The sequence below is a fragment of the Gossypium hirsutum genome, chromosome D04, assembly GCF_007990345.1.
Source record: "Gossypium hirsutum isolate 1008001.06 chromosome D04, Gossypium_hirsutum_v2.1, whole genome shotgun sequence".
Taxonomy (NCBI): Eukaryota; Viridiplantae; Streptophyta; class Magnoliopsida; order Malvales; family Malvaceae; genus Gossypium; species Gossypium hirsutum.
In genome coordinates, this window is record NC_053440.1 from 36,556,027 (window position 1) to 36,569,729 (window position 13,703).

At 32.0% G+C, this 13,703-nt stretch overlaps 1 long non-coding RNA gene across 4 annotated transcripts; it reads left to right on the forward strand.

Annotated features, from left to right (window-relative positions):
• The first annotated feature begins 1,418 nt into the window (after positions 1–1,418).
• On the forward strand, positions 1,419–4,971 carry LOC107892227 (uncharacterized). 4 transcript variants are annotated; one of them, XR_001682531.2, is made up of 7 exons: positions 1,419–1,656; positions 1,776–1,908; positions 2,010–2,117; positions 2,786–2,864; positions 3,131–3,192; positions 4,408–4,659; positions 4,737–4,971. It is a non-coding gene; the product is annotated as an uncharacterized lncRNA (long non-coding RNA). The 4 variants fall into 4 exon arrangements; XR_001682532.2 differs by having other exon boundaries at positions 3,084–3,192; positions 4,408–4,971; XR_001682528.2 differs by having other exon boundaries at positions 4,408–4,971.
• The last annotated feature ends 8,732 nt before the right edge of the window (positions 4,972–13,703 follow it).

Genomic DNA, 13,703 nt, shown 5'->3' on the forward strand with positions numbered 1-13,703 from the left:
TTAGGGTTTAATATATATGGTTTAGGGTATATATATGGTTAATTTAGGATTTAGGGCCGGTTTAAGAGTTACAATTTTAAGGTTTATAGATTATGGAATTAGGGATTATGGATTAGGGATTCTGATTTAAGGGTTGTGATTTAAGGTTTATGGGTTAGGGGTTAGGGGTTAGAGGTTAAGAGTTAGGGATTTAGGGTTTATGGATTCAGTGTCAGTTTAGTGTTTAAGGTTTAGATTAATTAGTGTGTTTTAATTTATATATTAAATAATGTTTAAGGGTTAAGGGGTTAAGGATTTGAGGTCGGGTTAGGGTTTAGGGTTTAGATTAATTAGTGTTTTTTAATTTATATAGTAAATAAGGTTTAGAGGTTAGTAGTTTGGGGTTTGGGGTTTAGGGTTAAAAGTTAGTGATTTAGGGTTTAGAAATTCGGGGTCGAGTTAGGGTTTAAGGTTTAGATTAATTAGTATTTTTTAATTTATATATTAAATAAGTTCTTATATAATTGTAAAAGAGATAATAATAAATTGTAAAGATTATTAATTTAAAATTGATATGCAATATACAATAATTGAATATAAAAAATTGTAAAATATGCGAGCTTTGGCGGCATTTATAGCAAAAACGCTGCTAATATGTATTAGAATTTTCCAAAATGGTGTCGTTTCATTACAAGAATTTAATTTATTAGTGGCGTTTCTTCTGTAAACGCCGAAAAATGTAACATTAGCGGTGTTTATGACTAAAAAATATTTAATCTAAACCATTTGATATATTTAAATATTAGATTTTAAAAAAATAAATAAATAAATGTAACAAATTGATACGGATAGGTAACTATCTATTTTGGATATATAGGGCCAAATTATAACAAATAAAAATTAAATACAAAAACAAAAATCATTCCACATCGAACATCTAGCAAAATAATTATATTTTAGTTAGGAAGAAATATCTCTAATAAAGTGGAGATTAGATTGAAAATGAATAATATAAAATCATGATTAACGTCTCAATCTTTAATAGAAATTTGATATGGGAGAGATTAATTGCTTATATTGGATAATTCTAACTTAATAATTAATTACATCCATTTAATCATTTTTTTCTTATTAAAATATACGAATTTATTTTGAGAGTACTTTATTTTTTAAAAAAATTCAATTTATAAATAATAATAATAAATGTTTTATAAAATCACTTAACTAATAATTTTTAACAGACAAAATAAAAGATTTTTAACATAGCAAAACAACGTCTTTTTATTCCAAATGAAATAATTTTTTACGGCATTTTTATGAAAAACGCCACAAAAGGTAAACAATAACAATGTTTTTACAAAAAAAACGCCACAAAAAATAATTTTACTTTAAAAAAATAGCGCAATTTTATAAATTTCTTCCCCTGAGATCCCCAACTTTCCCCCCTAAAATCCCTAATTTCCCCCCTTGAAACCCCCAACTTTACAAACACACCGTCCTTCAAAACTTTTAACTCCATGCCCATTGCTATCTTTTCTTCCTCAACCCCAATTCTTAAACGCCCAAATTTGGAACGCTATTTTTTCTTTCTCTGCAGAACTTTTCTTAACCCACAAGCTTTAGCTGCTCTACGCGATTCCATCACGGATCCAAAGGACTCGAGGCTCCGCGAATTAGGTCAGTCTTTTATGTTTTTGTGTTTTTTTTTTAAAAATTCTGTCGAAAGTTACAACCAAAAAACCTAAAATATGAACAATCAAAAACCTAAAATATGAACACTAATCGATTGCATGAAGAATTGTTCGTGCGTGGCTTATGCGTATGATGCTGGCATTGGTTGCATGCTATGGAGTAGAGATTTGATTGATGTCCAGAAATTCTCTAATCGGGGAGTCAATCTTTACATTCGTCTGCCATCTTCGGAACTTGGTAAACTTGCCTTCCATATCGACCATGTGTGTGACAAATTGCATCAATTAATCTTCATTTTTGGTTTAGATGTTTTATTAGCCATGTTTCTGGATTTGCAGATAAAGGGAATAGTGAGATAATTGTTATTACAACAGTAATTTCAGGCATGGTCATGATTCTAATAATTTCTGCACTCTTCTTATTGCGTAGAATGGGTCAACAAAGAGGTAAAATGTCCACCTTTATTTAATTAATCTTTGTAGTCACTTTTTTTAAGAAATATGTAAATTCTTTAAGAGTTCTCTTCGGGTAAAATTGGATTTAAAGGTATTTTTTACTCGATTTAAATTCAAATTTTAGATAAAATAAAATAAAATTGGAATAGAATTGAGTCGAACTCGAATACAGAGAAATGCTCTAAACTTGATTGAGTACTATTATAAAAGTTAAACCGCAGGTGCAGAGTCTTTGAAGTCTGGGTCTATTGATGAAAGACAGCAACATTAGTCATATATTAGAAAAATATATAATTGGATGTTATTCATGTTTAAATCCAATAATTTCTTCAGAGAAAAGACAACAACATTAGTCAACTTTGTTTACCTAATGTCTTAATGATCTACAGATGATTTCATGTATGACTCTGACCATTGTTTGAAAATGTTTATGTCATGTTTTATATGTACATAGATATTTTCTTTCATCTTTTGAAATTCATTGTGGAAATGCTTAATGATATTGTTTAGTTAATCTTTTTTTTTTCATTTGAGGTTTTTATTGCATTTATGCCTATATACATGTAGCTTCTGTCCCAATTAAAACATTGTTTGGTTTTTAATTACAAGCTTTTCCATGCATTGATTTGTGTTGCTATTTGGATATATAATTTATTTAGCATGCAGCAAACTATAGAACGTTATAGGCGGCATACAAAGGATTACGAAACTAATAAGCCAATTGAACAAAACCTGCAGGTTAGCATGTCTTTTGTTTTTGATGTCTTAATGCAATTAATTATAGATTTATTTATGATTTTCATCTCTTTACTTTATATAGATTCTCCTTCATTTGTTAGTAAACACATGAATTTGAATCACTAGTTTTTGTTAGTTGTCATGTATAAATTGGTAAGGTTTAACCTTATTGTCCTATTGGTTTAATTTCATGTAAATATAAATTATATATATACCCAGGTTATTAATTTCATGTTTTTATGGTGCATATCGACTGAGAATGGCAGCATCTAGAGGCTGAATCAGCAAACTTGTTGAAGACAGTAGAGGATCCTGAAGTTTCAAGAAGGTATTGGTCTTTTTATAAGATTCAACCCCCCCACCAAAATATATATTGGGGTTAAAATATAAGATAAGTCCATGTACTCTTAAAAAATTTGATCCATCTTTGTCTCTCATTGTGATGGACATTAAAGGCTTTTTGCTATGCAACAATAAGCTCCAGTTGCAGGCTTTTTGGCATATGTAGAATTATCTCGGCACTCACAAATGCTTTTGCTTGCCAAGGATGTTTCTGGTCTACTTAGATGAACAATGCTTATTTGTTTTTTTTGTTTTCTTTTAACTATAAATGATAAGAATGGAGTCTTAATGACAATTATTATCAATGTTCTTTTACTCAGTTTCTAGTGCTGCAAGTGTGAGCTAAGAAGAAAAGCTATTTTTTTTTCTTGTTTGTAAAATTGCTAAAACGTGTGTGCTTATGATAGTACTTTGTCCCAGCACTGTTCATTTAAGGAAAAGCTTCATTAAATCTTGATTCAGCTGGATAAGATAAAACCGTGTTCATAAAATTTTGACAAATTTATCTATTTTGTAGTGTTATTTTGCACTGTAGTCTATTGTCTAGCACAACACCTGTTTCTTTTATTATAATTATTTTTATGGCCTAGCCATAATCGAGAAGGCTGCATAGTTACTGGTTTTGTTTCATTGTTTGTTCTTGGTTACCACCATTTCAAGTCAATTTGTAAATTCTATTTTAGTAACTTTGCTTGTTAAGTGTACATTAATCCTTTTAAATGTCGCTTAAAATTACCAATTATATTATATTTGCTTGCCTTGTTGCTACTACAAGGGGATCTCTTTTTGGATATGATCTTGGTGTTTCTGGTCAGATTTATTTTCTATGATTCACTTTTGTTTCCTTTTTTTTCATTGGTTTTTTTCTTCAGCTTGTTTATGAATTCTGTTCATTTATATTAAGTATTAGCAATTGCTGAAATCTTTTTAGATTTGTATCCTATCTTCTAGATTTACTGATTTGCTTTTCAATCAAAATGATGTCTTGAGAAGAACCCTCTCTACACAATTTCTTTAATCATCAAAATATGATCTTCATATATTATATATTTGGTATTATCAATGATTCCTAAGCTACTTGCATTATAGACTATGTATTTTTTCTGTTTGTTAGAAGATTTATGTCATTTGATTCAAAAGGGCTCAATAAGATGCTTATTTCAAGATGATGACATTGTTTATCTTTTAATATTGATTGCAGGTGGAGTGACTTCCATGGATGATTTCTTGAAGGAATTCTTCCCAAATATATATACAAGGAAAGAAGCACATCTTCATGAAACTGACTACTGCAAATATGACAACCAGCTCCTCACACTTTTTAAGTCTTCGCTCTACTTCGCAGGCCTTGTTTCTACATTTGGAGCCTCCTCTGTTACTAGAAACAAAGGGCGTCGAGCCAACATCCTTGTTGGTGCAGTCAGCTTCTTCCTAGGAGGAGCTAGCAATGCAGGTGCGGTGAATATCACAATATTGATCATAGGACGCATTCTTCTTGCTGCAGGCATCTAAATGTGTTTGGTATTTTAGGTATCCAACATTTATTGATGCACTTAGAGATTTGGATGATCCTCTTACAATGGTGCACCTGTTTGCAATGTTAACTTTGAATCTTTGAATCTTTGGATTTAGGATTTGTTTGAATTATCCCTCTAATTAGTTATTTTTCTCATTTCCTACTGGATAGAAATGTGTTTGACTCTGGATATTTTCATCATTTCAGGCACGAATGATTGATTTTTATTACAGTCTGATTATAGTTTTAGTCCCTCTGTTATCATTTGATTTTAATTTAGTATAATTTGGTTTCTTTAATTGTATAATATTGACGTGAATTTAAAAAAATATGGTAGATATGTGAATTTATTATTTGTTAGGATTGATTGGAATTTTAGGTGCTTATTTATTTAAATATAATATTTTAATTCTAAATTTAAATTTATTAATTTTTATATTTAGCTTTAAAGTTAAAATTTTAATAGAAATTTTAATTTAATTGATATTTTTTATCCTTAAAAGTATATAGTTTAAAGTTTAAATTTCAAAAACATAATATAATATTGATCATAGAAATAAATATTATTTAATTAAAATATTTTTTAAAAAGTCATGTTTTTAACGGCGTTTGTCAAAAAGCTCTGCTAAAAGTTATCTTTATAGTGGCGTTTGTGGTATAAGCGTCGCTAAAAGTTATTATCTTTAGCGGCGTTTGTGGTAGAAGTCCTACTAAAGGTCATGATCTTTAGCGGCGTTTTCCCACATAAATGCCGCTAAAATTTGCAGCGATGTTTATAACTGCTAATACTTCTAGCGGCACTTAAAAACGCCGCTAAAAGTCTATTTTGCTGTAGTGTAGCATCCATTCACCTTGACCAAATATATATCACCAATCTGTACCTAATAACATAAAAATAAATTTAACTCCTAGTCTTATGAAATCGATATTCATCAATGCACGTAGTCATCAATTGTTATTTTCTTTGTATTCTATCTTTGTAAGGTTTTTTATGTAGAAATGGTCAGCTGCTTTTATAAATGATGAATTCGATAAATAATAGAAATATCTAAGCTCCAAAATTATACAATGAGACATAGTAGTATTGAACATTACAAGAGGCTATACAGCTTTACAACTTTCATCTTTAATGATTGGCCTATGGAACTAACTCCACTAGCCTAGAATCTTTAACAAAAAATAATAATAATTACATAGGTTGAAATTTAATTACGAAAATGGGCAAAGAGAAACAGTTCCAGCAAGTGCCACCTGACAGCACCACCCACTTTCTCCTCCAATCATGTCGCAATCATTACTTTTTTTTAAAAAGAATTTTTTTGGTGCCACCAATATGTCAGGCGACATTGGTATATATTTTTTGAAAAAATACAAGTATTTCTTTAGTTATATTGGAGTAAAAAATAAAATTTTTTTTATTATTCATAATTGTTTCTTTCAATAATATTATGCATCTTCACTAAAAGTACAATGTACTTGACACTTATCTATATAAAGATATTTGGTGTTGTAGGAGCCCATGGTTTTAATCTTTTAGAACCCTTGTTTCACAATCCTTATGTTTTGCTTACCGGTTTGGGAGCGTCGTATTCATATCTCAACTTGGTAATATTTGACACTTTTGGAGAATGAAAAGCCATTATTCTTTTGTCTAATTAAAATTAACAACAATATCTTTAAGGTTGAATCTTACTATACCTAATGATTCACAATTTTCATAACCTCCTCTCTTTTTTCAAATTAGGAAATTTTTTTTATAAAAAGTTTAATTCAGTTAATGTGAATTTTAACAAAGTTTTAACTTAACTGTTAAATTATTAAACACCTTTATTTTAACAAAGTAATAAGTATTATTTTTAGGATATTTTTGTCTTTTTCCTATAAATACAGAAGGTTTAATCTTACATTTATTTGACAAAAGTTATATATTTTGGTACTTAAAAGTAACTGTGTTAATATTTTAGTATTTAATTTGGGTTTTAAGATTGATTAGATCAAAGTTGATTACTATAGTATTAGGTTTTAATTTTTGCCCATTTATAAATTATTATATTATAAATTTGAGTATAATAAAATGGCCTTTTTCTCAACCAAAATGAAAAAAAAAATTGTTTAGTCCTTTTAAAAAATGATGAAATCATAAACTAGTATATGATAAAATTTATTTTGACCTCTCAAAAATTTATATTTCGATTATTATCCCTTCTAAATATTTTTCTAAATTCGCTACAACAAATAATGTATTAAGTCAATAAAAAAAACGAAATATATGTATTTAATGAAATTTAAACTCAAAACCCTATCACTTTCACTCCCAACATAACTATCATAACTAAAGACATATATAAGTTTTATATAATTTTTAATAAACTTATTATATAATTATTTTCACCCACAAATTTATGACTAAATATCGGAAAAATGCCAAAAATAAGTTACGTGTTTAGGCCATTTTCTCAAAAAAGGATGGGAATCCCGATTTATATGATGGTTGAGTGGCAGTTTGTGTTGAAATTCTTTGAGAGAAAGAGCTCAACATAGGACGTTTTTTCAGTGAATATTAGAGAAAAGTACTGAAAGCGCCTCCAGCTAGATGCGCTTTCAGCTGATGTAGCAGGAAAATGCGTCCTGCTAGAGGCGCTTTCAGTTCTTTTCTCTTACATGCACTAAAAAAGTGTCCTACGTGGAGCACTTTCTCTTTAAGAATTTCAACTCCCACTAGTCCCGAAAAATTTTCTAAATCAATTGGCACTCACCCTCGGGTCTATAAAAGCAAGCTATTCCAGGGCTGATTGTCATAAGGCATTTACAAGCAAAGAAAATTGAAAGAAGATCAAAAGAAAAGATGTTCGCAAATTAGGGGTAATTTGGAGCTACCGTGCAATTTGCATAAAGTAACAATCGTTTTTTGTTGTTTAAATTTAATTACAACACTTTTTCTCTGCAATATTTTTTTGTTTCGAACATGTAGAAAAGGTTATTTCGTTGAAAATGAGTGGACGAATTAATGCTATTATTTATTATGACGGTAAAGTGTGTGACATCGAGAACAAGATCGTTTTTCATCAAAGAACACAATACGGTTAGCTTTTAACCAAAACATACAATTGCCAGAACTTCAAACAAGAATTAGGTAGAAAATCACCGAATCCAATCAGATGAGAGTATCATCCCTTAAATATCAATTTTGTGCTTCTGTTGACCCTGTTGGATATAACGCTTTCGATATCAGAGGTGCGAGGCGGTTAGAGGCGATGGTGCAGATGCATATTGATAATGGATCACAATTTCTCAAGTTATATGCGGAGTTTGCAAGGACAGATGAAGGCACTTGAAGATCGACATATGTTCCTGTTCGAGAGGCTAGAATGGAAGAACAAATCGAAAGTCCAACGACATAGTTGTCTGGTGGGTTCACTGCTTTGTTAGAAAGTTTCCATTATGATAACCCGAAATCATCAATGGAAAGACACTCATCTCTTTCAGCCCTAGATGTCAATTACGGTAAGGGGACACTAAACAGTCGAGATTTGGTGGTAACATAAAATATTGTACCCCTATACAACACTCAGTTGGTGGTTTTAATTTGAATTTTGGTTAGACGATGTTCAACGTTGGGAACACTTACATGGGAATGACATCAAGTTCCAGCAATTGGCAATTAACAACTGGTTTTGGTTGTTTCAACAACTACACAAAAAGGGATGATGTACTCCCTACGACATCCACCGTCGAAGGGACATCCAATCTTGGAGATGTTAGTGGGGTTTAGAATGAAAAGAGCATTGACTTCAATGTCGATCCAATCTAGGAGCCCAATGTCGATGGATCAAAAATTGTATTATTTTCTAAACCAGAGATGGTTCCAACTGAACTAGAAGATGAAGGTTCAAAATGTGAAGGTTCGAACGAAGATGCCGAAGAAGATCCACGATTCATTGTGTACTCACCTTTAGCCCACATACATAATGTGGACCTATCAATAGAAGAAGCATTGGAGTTTGCAGAACTACCACATAGAAGACCAGTCCATGCGAGTTCTTTGTTGGATTCGGGTGATTTAGAAGCAAGGAATGAGTTTTTCTCTAAAGATGGTTTTTTACTACAGTAAAGTGATACAGCATCAAAAACGAGGTAAACAAAACGAGGCAAAGTGTACAATGCGAGATAGCATATGTGCATGGAAACTTATGGCTTCTGTTAAGAAGAATATGGAGTTATAGACCATAAAGAAATATACCGCTCTGCATACGTGTGTTTCCGTGGATACTACGTCAATACTGTTTTCTATTATAATGATCGATGAATCTCTTATTTTAACGTATTTGTGTTGTTGCATGTATTTCACAAGATCATCCGAAATTAGATTTGAATATGATCGCGGACATAATACTACCTATGGTCAAAGTGAGTCCCAGAGTTGTTGTGCCGATTTTAATTGCATCAATTGGTGGATACAATAATATGACGAGGGTTTACAATGGACACATGACTACCAACCTGGTAGAATGCATCAATTTCGTATTGAAGGAATCGCATCATTTGTTGATAACCTAAGTTGTCAATGAAACATATTTTCATTTGGCTAAACTTCTTCCAAAGTGAGTGGCCAAATATGTTGGATAGATACAGGGCGGCCACATTTAGAGTGATGACGTACTGAAAGAAATTCGGAAGGCTATAGCACAAGCGAACTGTATACATCTAGTGTGTCACTCGCGCGAAGACCTATGGTTTTCGAGTTACGAAGTTTGACAGACCGGACCAAGGTATTGCTAGGGAAGTGTACTGTATAAACTTGAGACAACGGGCATGTGATTGTGGGAGATTTGAGACACTTCATTTTCTATGCGTTCATGTAATTGCAGCATGTAGTAGTCTATGTTTGGACCACATAAGCTTTGTGGATGAAGTGTACAAACCAGAATACATGTATAACGTATGGAGAAGCGTATTCCCATCAGTCCCAAATGAACGTATGTTGTCGTCTGTATTGATCGCTCCATTCAAGTTGTTACTTGATCGATCATTGTGTCGTAAACCAAAATTCGACCGACATCAACTTGGATAGGCGACAACATGGACATTTGGGAAAAATTAGACCAACCGAGGTTATACAGGTGGTGTAGGATCTTGGGGCATACAATGTCGTCATGTCCACATTGATGAAATGATATAAGGACAGCACCTCATTAACAGAATTATTAAGTTTTTAACCTATTTATTAATTTGTTAATTACAATCTATTTGTTGATTTTTTTTCATTCCTACACATATTTTTTTTGTAATTTGTAAACGTGTGTTTCTAATACAACTTTGTTCCATTGTTCCTGTACATACTTGATTTAATAATATAAAATGACAACGACAACCAATTTTAATGCAAAAATATTATTTATTTAAAACCATAAAGATGTACAACATCGATACAATAAAAATATTACGTATTTATTTAAAAAATTTACATGACAGGTACAAAAATAAAATAAATCAATCCAATCCCCGGTCAGAATTTATGCCACATCACGGTGGTCGAAGGTTGCGAGTTGGATTCCTTCTTAGTTCAACCTCCAGTATAGGTTATGGTCTTGGGCTCTCATCTTCTTCGCTTTCGTCCATAGTTGATTGCGATTGGTTGGTCATCGGTTGCCATCGTGTATCCTTCGATCTGGGAATAGGTAGTTGTGAATATGGCTTACCCTGGTAGAATAGTGACCTCAGAGGTGTTTGCGACACCATCGGCGTAAGGGTATAACTATATTGTGTCCTATACACTGGTGGCATAGTGATTGGACTCCCAGTCAGTGCGCCAAACATAGACGACCTATACATCGTCGTCGGTATCGTGGTCGTCAAAAATATCAATGGCATCGACATGTAATATGCCGGGGACAAAGGTCCATAAGTAAAACTTAAAATCGAAGTAGAAGCAGGAAAATATGGTGCTTATATAAAAAAAAAGAAAGGGTTAGTATAAGCACCAAAATAAGTCGAGCCATACTGACCAGTGGGTGGTGCGACCATCGGTGTCAGTTCTTGCGTCGGTGTAAACGATGGACTCGTTTTATCATCTCCGTCGTGGCCTATTCTTCTTGGATTCGTAGGCGCCCGTTGTGGCCTCCTCTTATACTGTGTCCTGCCCCTTGCCTCTTCACCTAGTAGATATGGCTTGCCATGGACCCTAAACCATAGCATGTACTGCGAATAGCAGGCTAACTCAGGAGCAAAAATGGGCTTAGGAGTAGGTAAAAACTCGTACCTATTATTCCACATGATATATTGGGCGTGGAATGTAGTCTAATTCTCATCTGTCTTCTTCCGCAAGTCGACAAGATGTAGATCATCGAGGTCTATGGGTGCCATTGGAATCGATTGCCGAAACCTGAATTGTCGGAACACTTTATCCGACTCGTGTATCTCCACGATAGTGTACATTACCAATGGAACCTTCACGTGCCAGATGTTGGGATTGACCAAGAATTCTGACGGGATGCATTCTTGAATTGTTGGATCGAAGTAAGGCGTCCATTCAAACTATATTAAAATAATAAAAATTTTAGTTATCTATGTACTACTAGTTTTTAAATGAACTACATTAATATTATATAATTCAAAATTAAAATATATATATACCTCCACTTTCGATCGTTGGTCTAACAGAAGCTGCATATCTCGAAGCTCGTCAGATTATCCCACGTAACTTGGCTCATGGTTCCACATATTGAAATAATATGTTAACATAATAATTTAAATTTTAAATAATTTTATTATGGTAAATATATTAACTAATGAATTTTACCTTGTTACGAGTGAGAATGTATAAGGGTATCCCACTTGAGGACATAAAAATGGTAGTCGGTATCGCACCCATGATTGTAGTAGAAGCATGCAACCACCGATTTTGATTTTATATGGTTCGGTCGCCCGACACATCTCCTGGTACAACGTCACCAACACAGCTGACCCTTAGTTGAGTTCACCTACTTCTCTAAAGTTGACGAGTTTTAGAAGCCACCTTAAATGGACGAGATTTCGTGATTTATCGGGCATTAGGAGACCTCCGATAATCATAAGGATGTACACCTAAGCGTGTTGTTCTCTTTGGACTTCAGTTGAGTCCTCATTGAGCCCACTGAAATTTTTTATTAGCCAATTCATATCTATCCAGGCTCCAAAAATTGTTTTCGGAACCCGCCGCAAAAGTTGCTGGCACACGTCTCTCCAATTGGCTACGCGAACTGACCCAGTCACTATTGGCCCATCCACCGGTAACTCGAGCTGTAATTGCACATCCTCTAGAGTGATAGTGCACTCGCTGCATGGAATGTGGAATGTGTGCGTCTCAGGTTTCCTCCTTTCAACCAATGCGCTTACAAGTGTGGGGTCCAATTTACACCCCCAACCAATAAAGGCCACGTGCAAAAATTTGGCATCTCTTAAGTACGGTTCGATTACGGATGATGAAGAGCTGGTAAATTATGAATATAAGTCTCCAAAATTCAATCTTCCACCTATATATAAAAAATACAAAAAATTAAATTAAGATATAATAATAAAATATTTAAATTGAATTACATTAAATATAATAAAAAAATTCTTACCATTTACAATTGATTGACAGAAATGTGCTTCTCATCCAAATGGATTAGAGATGGTGTCATTGTTAAATTCGGAAAGCATGAAATAAATTGTAAAATAATTTACGAGAAACTTAAGACAATTTCTTTAAATAAAATTGAGTTGGGAGAGAAATAAATTTTTAGTGAGAAATTATGAGGGAATTGAGAGAAATTTAAAAGAGATTTGATAATGTGTGAGAGAGTTGAGATTGAATTGAATAGAGAAATGAAATTTGGGGGGGAGGGGTTATATAGAAATAGAAAATATGACCATTGAGGAAAATAGCCATTGGGGTGTTAACCATTGGGGGAAAGCACTTCCACGTGGATGCGTTTTTTTGCATGTTACCTTAAAACGCTGTCAGATGGAAGTGTTTTTGTACAATCGACTTAATCCCGTCATTTTTTGAGAAAATAGTCTAAACACATACTATTTTAAAAAATTTCTGATATTTTTTGACAATTTAGACTAAAATTATTTTTTTGATAAATAAAACAGAAAATTACATGGAACTATTCATAAATGAGTAATCAAATCTCTTTAATTTCTAACAGGGTTGTTCCTAAAACATGTGCAACACTTCATCATTTAGTCAAAATTTATTATACATTATTTTCACCCACCACAGTGTTGTCAGAATTCATTCTCTTAAATTTGTCAAAATCATGGATGTTACAATAAATTGACACATCCATCCTTAACATCGAACGCTTTCAAGGAAATCATCTTGAAATTAAAACCCATGTCATCTTTTAGTAAGTACATTAAACCTTTAGGGCACGTTTGGTTCGCTGTATTGGATTAGAGGTGTATTGGATTGGAGGTGTATTGGATTAGAGGTGTAATGGAATAGAGGTGTAATAGCAAATCAACTGTTTGGTTGAATGTAATGGAATAGAGGCGTAATAGTAATCTTATGTTTGGTTGAATGGAATAGAGGTATAATAGCATAATGGAAAAAACTAAAATGACTAGAATACCCTTAGCATAAATTTGTTTGGGTAAATGATTATTGTTATTGTTATTTAAAATTTAATAAGATTATTATTATCAATAATAAATAATTTAATCATATTTAAACATAATTATTATTAAATATATTATAATTAAAATATATAATTTAATAAAATTTTTAATAATTAATATTCTTATATGAATTTACTCAAATCATAATATAGATAATTAACATAATTATTATTAAATATATTATAATTAAAATATATAATTTAATAAAATCCTTAATAATCAATATTCTTATATGAATTTACTAAAATCATAATATATAATACTATAAAATATAATTTGAAATAATTAATATTAAATATATTTTAATTAAAATATATGATTAATAAAATTTAAAA